At 46.6% G+C, this 13,394-nt stretch overlaps 1 protein-coding gene across 1 annotated transcript in view; it reads left to right on the top strand.

Annotated features, from left to right (window-relative positions):
- The window catches only part of ADA2 (adenosine deaminase 2), a 51,300-nt gene continuing 37,906 nt past the window's right edge, over positions 1–13,394 (top strand). The window contains exon 1 of the mRNA XM_029954140.1: positions 1–78. The gene's annotated coding sequence lies outside the window, so the exon portion shown is untranslated. The remainder of the gene's footprint in view (positions 79–13,394) is intronic.

Here is a 13,394-nt window from a genome sequence, read left to right as displayed (position 1 = left end):
ATCTGACCTGAGCTGAAGCCGGAGGCTTAACCCACTGAGCCACCCAGGCGCCCCTGTGGATGATATTTTGAATTGCAGGTGAGTATAAAGGGTATTATTAGGGTAATGGAAATGTCTAAAATGTATTGAAGATAAGGTTTACGCTATTTAACTTGGTAAATCTACTAAAGATCATTCAATTGTACAGTTGAAATAGATGAATTATGTAAAATATGCCTCAATAAAGAATAAAAAAATGTTTTTCCCTGTAGGTGCAGGCCTGTTGCATATGGACTAGAATATTACTCCTAAGGTCCTTCCAGCCCTGCTTTTGGTTTTTAAAGGGACCAACCTGCTGATAGCTGAGAATTGACATCAGTTTATGAGAGAGGGAGTAAAGCTTAGTACTTACTATGTGGGCCATGGAGTCACTTGAGTTCAATCCTACATTCCCCCATTACTAGCCATGTGACCTTAGGCAAGTTAACTCTCTAAGCTAGTTACCTTCTTGAGACTCAGTTTTTTCAGCTCTACAACGGAATGGTAATAATAATACCTAGAGGGGTGCCTGGGTGGCTCAGTCAGTTGAGCGTCTGGCTTCGGCTCAGGTCATGATCTCACAGTTTGTGGGTTTGAGCCCCACATTGGGCTCTGTGCTTGACAGCTAGCTCAGAGCCTGGAGCCTGCTTCAGATTCTGGATCTCCCTCTCTCTCTGACCCTACCCTGCTAGCGCTGTCTCTCTGTGTCTCTCAAAAATAAATAAAAAACATCAAAAAATTAAAAAAAAACCTATACACTGGATTCTCTTCATATCATATAAATCTTTCAACTTAATAATACCTAGAAGATTAAATGAAATAACATGTAAAAATATCTGGCACATGAAAGTCTTTACATTTATTATTAGGAGTTCTTGTCATAAAACATATCTACCCATCTTGAGCCTGGAGTGTGGGTTTCTCCTTTTCCTTCCTGGGAGATGGATTATGTACTGCTATTGAGTGCGGTGCATGGAAAGTTCCAGTTCTAATGCTCCATAATACCTATGGAAGGAGAGCTCTCCCTACGCGTTGGAGGTTCACAGTGCTCACAAATTTCCAACTCACATTTTCAGCATAAAGATTCATGACTTTCCAGGGCTTCCAGGACCTGTGTGCAAGTACTGCAGGAGAGAGAGAAAACTAAAGTAGTATCCCTGGAGAAACTCAGGTTTAGGCTCCTTTTCCTCAGGAACTCCAGGAGGGTTGATTCTCATCTTTCTGTTCCTGTAGTTAAAGCCAAATTCCGATGAACTGTTGGTATCCTTTGAAGGTTGCATACCAGAGACATAGAAGTTGAATGATGGGCGCGTGGGTGGCCCAGTCAGTTAAGCATCCAACTTCAGCTCAAGTCATGATCTCACGGTTCATGGGCTCAAGCCCTGTGCCAGGCTCTGTGCTGACAGCTCAGATCCTGGAGCCTGCTTCAGATTCTGTGTCTCCCTCTCTCTCTGCCCCTCTCCTGCTTTCATTCTCCCTTTCTCTCAAACAAACAAACAAATAAACAAATAAACAAACAAGAAGTTGAATCTGTGGCCCTCTGCCCTCCGCATGCAGTTAGTTTCTCTGTCAGTCTCCAGCAGTGGACTGTGTCAGACCTGGCGCCAGCTTGGGGCCAGCTGGAACTCTGGGATTCCAGGGGCGTGAGAAAGTTGCACTGACCATCTCCATTTGTTTGATTTTGCCCTGTTGATCTCCACTCCACCCCTAAACATGTTGCTCCTGAAAGGGCCATGGGACCCTCACTTTCTCAATGAAAGTGAATTCTTTTTTTGTTTGTTTGTTTACATTTATTTATTTTTGAGAGAGACAGAGCACAAGTGGGGAAGGGTCAGAGAGAGAAGGAGACAAGGAATCTGAAGCAGGCTCTAGGCTCTGAGCGGTCAGCACAGAGCCCCAGGCGGGGGCTCCAACTCACAAACCATGAGATCATGTCCTGAACTGAAGTCAGACGCTCAACCGACTGAGCCACCCAGATGCCCCTCAATGAAAGTGAGTTCTAATCTACTTGGTTCAGATAGTTTTTAGAGACATATCACCTGAAAGGAAGGCATTTTGGTCATTACTAGGGCCTGGCTGCTGTCCTGTGGACTCCCCTGCATAGAGGAGGTGAGGGCCCAATAAGCAGAGCCCCTGGCACAACCGAGAAGCCTAGGAGGGGGCCATTCCCCAAGCTACACACAGGGGAGCTGGGGGTGAAAACAGGGGGGCCTTTCAGAAGGACAGTGTGGGCTTCAGGAGAAGTGAGGAGACCAATCTGTGGTATTGGTTATTTTGTCATGGCAGTCATAGCAAAGCAATACAGATAAAGATGCTGAGACCCTCCTCCCCGCCAGAAGGGAAGGATCTTGTCACAGATGAAGGCCCAAGCTTTCTGGAAGCCCCCCACGTTACGTATTACATGCGGGGGAGCTCCCACAGGGACACTACAGTCCAGCCGGGTCTCGCAGTGCAGCTGTGTCTGGGGCTCACTCGTTCTGATGCTCCCTACAAACCAACAGGGTCCCTGGCTCCTTCACGAATTCTTTCCCTGATCCCGGCCTGTCCAAGCTCTTCCCCACACTCTCACATTCTGCCCCACATCATGTGAGCACACCTGTGACATGTGTCACCTTACAACGTAAGGAAGTAAGGGGCTCAAGCTGCCCGCGGTTGAGGTGACTCCTAAAATCATTCTCCCAGGGCTTGGTTCTCTTTGCACAGGTGACCACACAGGGCAGCCCAACCACAGGCTGTGCGGTTTAAGCTGTCACCACCAGCAGTGCAGGGGGAGGGACAGGGACAGGCTGAGCTCCTAAGTACCAGAAGAAGCTGCAGGTAGGGCTGGCCATATGGAGATGTGAGTCTGGACAATTCACACAGAGAGACAGGTGAGACATAAATGGGTAGAAGACCAAAGGCAACTAATGAGTGGAGCCCCGGTCAGGCCATTTATTTTTATTATTATTATTATTATTTTATGTTTTCTATTTATATTTGAGAGAGAGAGACAGCGGGAGCAGGGGATGGTCAGAGAGAGGGAGACACAGAATCTGAAACAGGTTCCAGGCTCTGAGCTGTCAGCACAGAGCCTGACGCGGGGCTCAAACCCATGAACCATGAAATCATGACCTGAGCCAAAGCCTGATGCTTAACCGACTGAGCTACCGAGCTGCCCCATTATTATTATTTTTAATGTTTTATTTATTTTTGAGATAGAGAGAGACAGAGCATGAGAGGGAGAGGGGCAGAGAGAGAGGGGGACACAGAATCTGAGGCAGTTCTAGGCTCTGAGCTGTCAGCACAGAGTCCGAGGCTGGGCTTGAACTCCTACACTACAAGATCATGACCTGAGCTGAAGTCAGAAGCTCAACCAACTGAGCCACCCAGGTGCCCCGCTGTGAGGCTATTTAGACAATTGCCTGTTTGTTGAAGAGATCTAACAAGAGGTTCACCCCTGGGCTGCAGGGGTGTTGGGTAGGCAGACTCTCCTCCCAACTTAGCCCCTAGAGTTCTTTGTTCTGGGCTTGTTAGACTTTTTCTCCCTTTCTTCTGCAGGCACCTAGGAAAGCCTCTTTCTCACCTATCTCCCAGGTCTGCTGTGGAACATCATTTGCCAACTTTCAGCTAAGTGCACAAACTCCTTTCAGGCTGTAAAAAACATTTTGTAGTTAATAATTGCAAGCACTTCTTGGTTTACTTAGGCATGCCTTATTTGTATTCTGGAATAATGTTTTCTGGTAGGTTTTTAACTGATGTAAAACAGCACTTTTGAGGAGAGTACGAACTACATGGTGCCCACGGTGCCCACCCACAGTGTGTTGTCGGGCAGCACCTACCGGTGTTGAGTCAGAGCTGACCTTGTGTGAAAGGGCGTCCTGCCACTTCCTGTTAGTCTCTGCCAAATTTCCTAACCTAGCTGTCCATGCTTATCCAACACAGCAAACTTTCTGTTGTTAAGCTCTTGAGAATTCCTGGACACTTGGAGATGTGCTAGGATGAATCTGGAAACCTTCCCACCTTCTGAAATGCCTCTACTCTCTCCCTCTACCAACTCTGCCACTCATCCCAGTCATTTACAGGAAGATGGCATTGTATAGTCTAGGACACATGATGGTTTTCAACCTTGAGCAAGCATTCCAATCACCTAGGAGTCTTGTTAAAGCCCAGAAACCTGGGCACCACCTCAGCATTTCTGGTCAGTAGATCCAGGAAGAGTGTGAGGTTTTGCATTTCTAATGGGTTTATAAGTGATGATGATGTTGTAGCCCAGGACCCAAACTTGGAGAACCATAGATAGAATAATGGACTATGATATCTCTTTCAGTGTTTGTAACTAAGCTTTTGATTTTTCCATGCTCCTGAACACTCTCTTGAGACTGTAAGGAAAGCCTGGATTAGAGTCTGGAACAGGAATTGACAAAATAGAACCAATGGTGAATCTTTGGACCTAGTTTGCCCTAAAACGTAGATGGAACTGAGCCTGATTTTTCACAAGACTCTTTTTTTTTTTTAAATTCCTGTTTGGTTTTTTTAAATTGTTTATTTTGAGAGAGAGAGAGCATAAGTGGGAGAGGGGCAGAGAGAAGGAGAGAGAGAATCCCAAGCAGACTCCAAGCTGTCATCACTGAGCCTAACGTGGGGCTTGATCTCTCCAACCATGAGACCATGACCTGAACCAAAATCAAGAGTCAGACCCTTAACCAAATGAGCCACACAGGCGGCCCTCTCAAGCCTCTTCTTGGCTTACACTCTAAATTTCACTTAAGGAGGGAAAATTACAAAGAATGAATCGATTTTCTGAGCACCAATGAAAAAAACATTATTTTTCAAAAATATTGAAGAGTCCATTCGTGTTTGTTGCTGATGCAACAAATTACCTAAGGCATAGCAACCTAAAAGAGCACACATTATTTTCTTACAATTTCTGTGGGTCAGAAGTCCAGGTGGGCTCGGCCGAGTCTCTGTTTAAAGTCTCTAATGCCCCAAATCAAGGTGCTGGTGGGGCTGCGTTCCTCACTGGGGCCTCAGAGGAATAGTTGGCTTCTAAACTTGTCCACCCTAGGGCATCTGGCTGGCTCAGTGAGGCAAAGAGTTTACTTAAAAAAATATATATATATTTAAAAATTTAAAAATAAGTTTAATAGGGGTGCTGCCTGGATGGCCCAGTCAGTTAAGCATCAACTCTTGATCTTGGCTGGGCCATGATCTTACGGTTCATGAATTCCAGCCTCCAGGCTCTGCACTGACAGATTCTGCCTCTCCCTTTCTCTGCCCATCTCCTGTGCACATGCATCTCTCTTTCTCTCAAAATAAACAAACTTAAAAAATAAATTTAAAATAAATATATAAATAAATTCATTCACGTTGTTGGTTGTAGTCAGTTCCTTGAGGTTGCAGGACTGAAGTTCCTGTCTCCTTGCTGGCTGTTAGCCAGGAGACAGTTTCCAAGGGGTGACTGCTTTCTTTCCCAGGCTTTCCATGTAGCCCCCGTCTAAGTCCTTCCCAGACTTCCAATGTCTCTTCCCCCTTCTGCTGAATCTCTCTGACTTCAACCAGAGAAAGCTCCCTGCTCGTGAGGGCTTAGGTGATCAGATTGGGCCCGCCCAGATAATCTTCCCATTTTAATGTCTATGACCTAAATGACCCAAAGCATAGCATATTCACATGGCCTAAAGATTAGGGCATCTTTAGGAAGTTGTTCTGCCTACCACAAATAAGTGACATGGTTGAAAAAAATCAGAATAACATAAGATGTTTACAGAAAAAAATCTCACTCCCATGTCCTGCTCTACTCCTGATTCCTCACCCAAACTACCAGTTGGCCTCGCTTATCAGTTTCTAGTATATTCTTCCAGAGTTGCTTTTTGCAAGCACAGTCACGAATATATATTATTGTTTTTTCTCCCTGCTTATATTGAAGGTGGCACACTTCATACTTTGATGCTGTGTTTTTTTGTTTTTTTTTTTTAACCTAAATGTAGTTTGGAGATGTTTTTCTTAGAGTGCATAGTGAAAGTTGTTCTTTATCTATCTTTTATTTATTTTTTTTGAGAAAGAGAGAGAGAGAAGGAGAGAGCATGCTCAAGCAGAAGGGGGACAGAGGGAGAGAGAGAATCTTTTTTTTTTTAAGTTTATTTATTTTAAGAGAGCTCATAAGTGGGGGAGAGTCAGAGAGCAAGGGAGAGAGAGAATCCCAAGCAGGCTCCATGCCCTCATCACAAAGCCCTGCTTGGGGCTTGATCTCATGAACTGTCAGATCATGACCTAGCTGAAATCAAGAGTTGGATGCTTAACTGACTGGGCCCTTCATCTATCTTTACAAAACATAATTTTCCATAAGCAGATACTAGAATTTACTTAACCTGTCTTTTACTGATGGACTGTTGGTCTGTTTCCAACATTCTGCTATAATCAATAGCTGTCAGTGACTCCTTTTGCATAAATCTCATTCTTGGAGACGACCACTGATTTTCTTATTTTTTTAACTGTATTATAATTTTTTTAAAGATTTTATTTGTAAGTACACTCTACACCCCATGTGGGGCTTGAGTTCACAATCCTGAGATCAAGAGTCGTGTGCTCTGACTACCAAGCAGCCAGGTGCCCCCCCCCCCTTTTTTTTAGTGTCCTAACATCTCTAAGTCTATTGACAATTTGGCTTGGTCACAGTCTCACAGATATTCAGCTTGTCCCCGGGCAGTAGCAGCCCAGGAAATGGAAGGTTTAGCTTAAATTTGTGAATTTGAATCATTGCCAGACCTGGACATAGGTCTCAACTCTTCCAAAAGCATTTCTAGCTTTTCTGTAGGGCCTCTGACCATACTGTCCCTTCCCCGGCCTTCCATACTGCACACCGCCAGGGCGTACCCTTAATTTCAAATAGATCTGAATGGCGTCCCCTGAGGTTGCACCCCGAGAAGTATAAGCTACTCTATCCCCAACACACTCTGTGCCAACCTGTCTAGAAGGAAATTCTGGAGCACTCAGCTGGCTCAGTCAGTGACTCTTGATCTCGGGGTCATGAGTTTGAGCCCCACATTGGATGGAGAGATTACTTAAAAATAACCTTTTTAAAAAGAGAAAAAAGAAGGAAATTCCATTTCAGGTCCTCAGTTATTACTCCCTTCTGACCTGGATGGTGTTCAAGTTCGGACTCAAAACAGTCACTTCTTTTGAGCCTTTGGGAGCTCTCTCGCTTCCTGGGCAGCCTCTCCTTCTTTCATATTTTCTCTGAGTTCTGTTCAGTTGTCTGGATTCATCTTCACCTGAAACAGTAAACCCAGCTCACAGCAGGGCTGGGGCACTCAAGGCACAGGCAATCCCCCATCTCCAGGAGCACAAGTCTCTGTTCTCTCCCATTTGGTCTGTGGAGACCTCACCTTCCGGCTTCAGTGAGAGATGGAAGTGACTGAAGTATTCCCCGGGGGCCTGCTCGGCTCACCCTTCACTCCCTCTCGCCAGGCCAGGATGAATTCGCCCCCCACCACTCCCTGCAGCACTCTGCAAGTCCCTATCCCCACTATCACCACTGCCAATCACTCCCAGGGGGAGGTTACTGCCCATTCAGTATCCGACAGTCATCTGTGTGGGAAAGAAGGGCTGCTCCCTAAACCAGCTTCAGGGGCTGTGGAAAAGCAGACTGAGAAACAAAGACAGGGCCTGGACCCTGGGAAGACCAGAAAAGGACTAGCAGGGAGATGGATGCAAATCTATTTTAAATCCATTGGAATGGATTTCTTTGTAATCGCTTAGTGCCCCAAAAGGGGCAGGGCTTCTAGATGGAGGTGAATATGCTGCTTCCTCTCTGCCTCACACCATTTTCCTTACTTGCTTTCCTTTGCTGCCATTCAGCCTCCATCCTTCTTTCGGTTCCTTAAACTTTCTACCTCAGGACGTTTGCTCTTCTTTTGGCCTGGAATGCTTCTTCCTCTGGCTACCATCTATCCATCCTTCAGATTTATCTGAAATGTCCTTTTCCAGGGTGAACTGTCGTGTACCCCCTGCTCTGGGTTGGGGCTCTCTTCTATGCTCTTCTTACCCTTCCATACCCTAAATATAATTATTATCATGTGTAGAATTAACTGATCGTTTCTTCTCATTCTGTCTCTCTTTTGATTGCAATCTATTGTCTGCCATACGCCTGACCTCAGTAAATATTTGGCGAATGGATAAGAAGAAAAACAGAAGCAAATACTTAAATCATTCCTTCATCAGTGATCGCTTAATAAATGCCAGGCACTGGAATATCAAAATAAAATTCAACGTGGCCCCTACATCCAGGTAATCCACAGCTGAGCATGCTCTTGGAAAGGTGGGTTGAAGTTGGGGGCGGTGCGCTGCAGGGGAGGAAGTGTGGGCCACTCATGCAGGGCACTCCCCATTTGCTCTGAGTTCCTGCCTCTAGTTTCTGAGATAGCACCTTCCTGGCCTATTTTTTGCTTGCCCCAGATGACCATTCGAATTTCTGGTGGAAGTAAGTCTTCTTTGTCACCCTTAGTTACTGACCCCTGGAATCGCGTCTTCTTTCTACCTGCTGGCTTGCCCCCAGAATTTCTTACCTACTCCCCCAGGTTACTGCATCCCCTTTTTCTTCTCTGCCCTTGTGGGGTTTTTATCATGCATTGGAGCCCACCCGGGTGGCCCCTTCCCTCCAGCCGGAGTCGACTCATCACCCTGACAAAAACTGCATTTAAAGATACATTATTGTATTTACATATAAAAGGTAATCCTTCTGGCTCCTGGGCAATTTGTTTCTTGTATTACACCTTTAAAAATATTTTAAGACCTTTGAATTTGCATTTTAATACAGACTCCCCAGGTTCCATGTTTGGAGGTGGAGTCACCCCAAATCTCTCCATTTGCGTTGGGGGTAAGGAATTATAGCCTAGGTGGTTGCTTTGACACACTTCTAAAAACAATTCCAGATGCAAATTGACGTTCTTGGTTAGTTGGAGATGGTGAGGAGTGGCATGCAGGCACACACCGACCCCATGCCCTGATCTTGAGCCCACGGAGACTGAGCCTACTCATGCTGATGACCAAGAGGTTGTGGGGGAAGTATTAGGGGTTTCTGATCAATCTTAAAAAGTAGGTCATAATTGTGGAGGTGTTTTTAGCCCTATTGGGGGAATGTTTTGAAGACAGGGATGGCCCTGTTGTCCATCAAGACCTACCTCCTCCACCTGAACTGGCCTCTAGGGTAATTTACCCTCAGTTTGAGCTTCTGATGTATCACTGTCCACGGATTATTTCCTCCAGTGATGGGAGCACTTCAGCTCAGTTGCTTAAGTGTCTGACTTCAGCTCAGGTCATGATCTCAGTTTGGGAGTTCAAGCCCCATGTTTTGCTCTGTGCTGACAGCTCAGAGCTTAGAGCCTGTCTTCCTCTCTCTCTGCCCCTCCTCTGCTCATGCTGTCTCTCTCTCTCTCTCTCTCTCAAAAACAAATAAACATTTAAAAAAAGATTATTTCCTCCAGTGGACCTCCGTTTCTCTCCATAAAACAGAGCTTCAAGCACATTGTCATCGGTATCTGGAGAGGGGAGTGAGGAGGGGGTGTGCGCCTCAGAACACAGATGCCCACACCTCCTAGCTGGCTCCCTGGGCTCAGCCTGTGCCGTCCGCGTCTCTCCTTAGGGGAAGCTGCAGACTGGAGACAGGTGGAGGCACCCGCTTGGTGCTCTGGGAGCAGAGGGGCCAGGCATTGTCCTCTGAGCCGCGCAGTGCAGTTGGAAGCACGTTCCCGGGAGTGCCCGCGGCCGGTGGTGAGTGCACAGGGGCTCATCTCAGCGTGAGGTGGAGAGGACCTGATTCTGTTTGAGGGAGGAGGATGGAGTGATGGGGGCAGAGGAGAGGGAGTCCTTTTCTCCTGTTCTCTCTACTTTTCCTTTCTCTTCTCTCCAGTTCACCACCCGTCAGGCACTGTTTAAATAATGCCTCAAAATAAACCTTCATACTTGGAACTCTGCTCAGTTTGACTTTGCTGACCTTGTCCCGGGAAAACGTCACTGGGGAGTGGAAGAGTCTAGATGGGCCCCGTGTAGCAGGAGGAGGAAAGCACAAGTTCTTGTCATTGCCTCCTCTGGTGTCTCCCTCCTTCTTTCTCTGGATGTTGCTCAGGGTCACGTCAAATCTCACCTCCTTTATGAGGCTGTCACCAACTCCCCTCCATGACCCCTAAAGAATTTGGTCTTTTATGTGTGTAGATAATGACATATATTGCAATTTAACTTTTATATGTGGACCGATTTCCTGAAATGCAGCGGTTTTTAGCTCTGGCTGAACGGGAGAATCACTAGGGAAGCATTTAAAAAAATGCCAGTAACCATGACCCAAGCCCAGGGACTCTAATTTAATTGGCCTGGGGTGGGGCTTAGATGTGTGTGGCTTATAAAGTTTCCCAGATAATTCTGAAGTGTAGTCAAGGTTGAGAACTGGAGAGCAGGAATAGCATTCTTAGGTCTGCATGAATGGAAGCAGTGACCATAGGATCCTATGGAAAGCAGGGGGCCTGAGAGCTGATACTGGCCGCTGGGCAGACCTGGGAGGGAAGGGCAAACAGGTGTGTCCAGTGAGAAGGTGGTGCGGGCCTGTGCAGCGGGCATTGTCTACTCATTCTCCAGCGGTGTGATGTGCACGTGGCCTCCTGGCCCCTCTTGGTGAAGGAGACTGAGGTTCATATGTAGTCCTTGCTCCAGAATCCCTCTTCCTTCAAATGATCCTTTGTGTGCTTTATTTTTCACACACTTTGTTTTCCTCCCCTAGAGGCCTTTAAGCACGGAGCAGGTATAGTACGGTTGTCCTGGCTCAGCCCCTTATTATGTGACCTGGATGGAGTTTATTGACTTCCCTGGACTTTAGTTTCCTTACCTGCCATCTGGGGAAGAGCGGCTTGCTCACCTCCAAAGGTTACTGTGAGCATTACAAGGAATGGTCCCTGTCCTGGGCCGATCCCATGGCTGTCATTGTTTTTACCTGGTCCCCACCTCTTGGTAGCGGCAGAACTGATGAGATGGGCTGGCTGTTGAAGCCTTGGGGCCTCAGTGGCCACATCTCCTACAATGGAGACCACAGTGTGTCCTTCACAGATTTGGGAGGCATGGGGAGGCAAAGGGCAGAGCACAAAAGAGGCTGTCAGGAAGCACCATTCCTCTGCTCCCTGTTCCTCTTTACCTCGGTGCCTTTCTTTCTGTGCCTCTGTGTCCCTCTGTCTCCTTGCACAAGTGCCTCCTGGGATGCCCCTGAATAGTCATACTGGGAGGCTCTGGATGGAGTTTTGGGGACTAAAGAAGAGGTTGAGAGATGTAGAACAGGGATAAGGAAGTGTACTTTGGGGATAAAAGACCTGCTTAAATCATAGTAACAGAGGCTCAGCTCTCAGCCCCTGTTCCTGATGCTCCCTCAGTGACAAGAACTGAAGACTGAAAGAGGTCAAGGAAACAAGATGGCTTTCTTCATTCACTTGTTCATCTACTGAACAAGCGTCGATGGCGTAGTTGTAAGGTGCCCAGCACAGTGCTTGGTGAAAATCTCTACTGTCAAAGAAGGGGCACCTTCAAGGTAGAAATGCATAGGTACCTGGAACATTTTGATGTGGTGTTAGTGCTAAGATGGGGGCTGAGCATGGGAGGGACACCTGACCAGCACGGAGTTAGTTTTTGTCTTAGGAGAGGGAGCCAAGACTTCTGAGAGTAGAGCAGCACAAATTGAGATTGGAAAGTAAGAGTTGGCCAGGCAAAGGGGAAGGGAAAACCTTTCCATGTGACTACGTGCAGGGGCCTGGAGGCAACAGGAGCCTCGCTTGTTACGGGAATGGCGAGGAATTCTGTATGACTAGCAGGAGGTTGTAGGGTGAGCAGTAAAGCTAGTGAGGTATTCTGGGAAACGTCTGGAGCATTTTTAGAAAAATGACACAGTCTAATTTGCTTTACTAATGTCTTTCCTTCAGAGAGGAGAAGATTGTAGAAGAGCTTTTGCTTTGCAGGTTAGACAAACAGAATGCAATCCTTGGAAAAGGCAATACTCAGCCAGTGAGAAGCGCCTGGCTGGCTCAGTCGTGTGCCTCTTGATCTTGGGTCACGAGCTCAAGCCCTTGTTGGGTGTAGAGCTTACTTTAAGAAAATACTCGGCACCTGGGTGGCTCAGTCAGTTAAGTGTCCAGCTTCGGCTCAGGACATCATCTCACGGTTTGTGAGTTTGAGCCCTGCATTGGGCTCTGTGCTGACAGCATGAAGCCTGAAGCCTGCTTCAGATTCTGTGTCCCCTTCTCTCTTTGGCCCTCCCCTACTTGTGCTCTGTCTCTCAAAAATAAATAAATGTAAAAAAATTTTTAAAAAACTCAATTGGGCAGATATCTGGGTTTCCAAGGCAGCTGGCCCTTCCGCTACTGTGCTCAGGAGTCACCCAGCAGCCACCAGGCCAAGAGGTGCAGGTGGTCCTGCGGTTATCCTGTCCATGGACGGTGTTGCCCAAAGAAGGCTAAGGTCCTCACATCTATAGTAGAGAAAATGCTGGCCAAAATGTGTACAGTCACACTTGAGGCCATTTCTTGTCTTTGGATTCAGAATCTACTTTGAAGGTGGCAAGACAGGGGTATTGGTATGATTGAATCTTGGAACTAGCCAGAGCAAAGGACGAGAATGCAGGCTCATCAGGTATGACAGGTATAATAAAGAAGAAACAGCCACTCCACTCCCCCCAAAATAGGAAGAGAAAAATTAGAATGGAACGAAGAAGACTACGGAGAGGGCAAAGGTAAATGTCGTGCTTGCAAAGCGTATGTTGAAGACCAGAAACAAAACAATGGAAGATAAGGTGACTCCAAGACAAGGTTTGGTTCCTAGAGATACTTCAGTGTTTCACCAAAGATGGATAAAATGAAAAAACAAACAAACAGGAGCATCCAGCCCTTATCAACACACCATTGGCATTTATCATTACCTCTCAGGCTGCCACATGCGATTGCGCAAGATGAGAATGGCGCAATTCTAGGGGGCGCCATTTACGTCCCTGACATAGACTTACCTATTCATTACAACACTTCTCCTGCAGATGGCACAGAAACAGGCCATGCAGGTGAGTGTCTCTGCTGACTCACCACCCATTGCCAGACACTGATCTCATTTACTTCATCTCCATTACATCAGGTTGAGAAAACTCAAATGTCTACTACCTGTAGCAAACACTCAGAATTTTCTTTTTCCCTATACTTTCATTCACTCATTCATTCATTCATTCATGTGTACTTTCCTGCCTGCCACTTGCCTGCAGCAGATGTTTATGGGGTATCTACTCTGGGCTGGGCACTTTGTACTCCTAAAGGACACAGCCGTAAACAACCGTTCAGAGAGCCCTCAAGCAATTTCCAATATGAAGATGTATATTAAATAAGCAATCA

This window comes from Suricata suricatta, chromosome 10 (assembly GCF_006229205.1).
Source record: "Suricata suricatta isolate VVHF042 chromosome 10, meerkat_22Aug2017_6uvM2_HiC, whole genome shotgun sequence".
In the NCBI taxonomy this organism is placed as follows: Eukaryota; Metazoa; Chordata; class Mammalia; order Carnivora; family Herpestidae; genus Suricata; species Suricata suricatta.
This window is presented reverse-complemented; position numbering and strand designations above follow the sequence as displayed.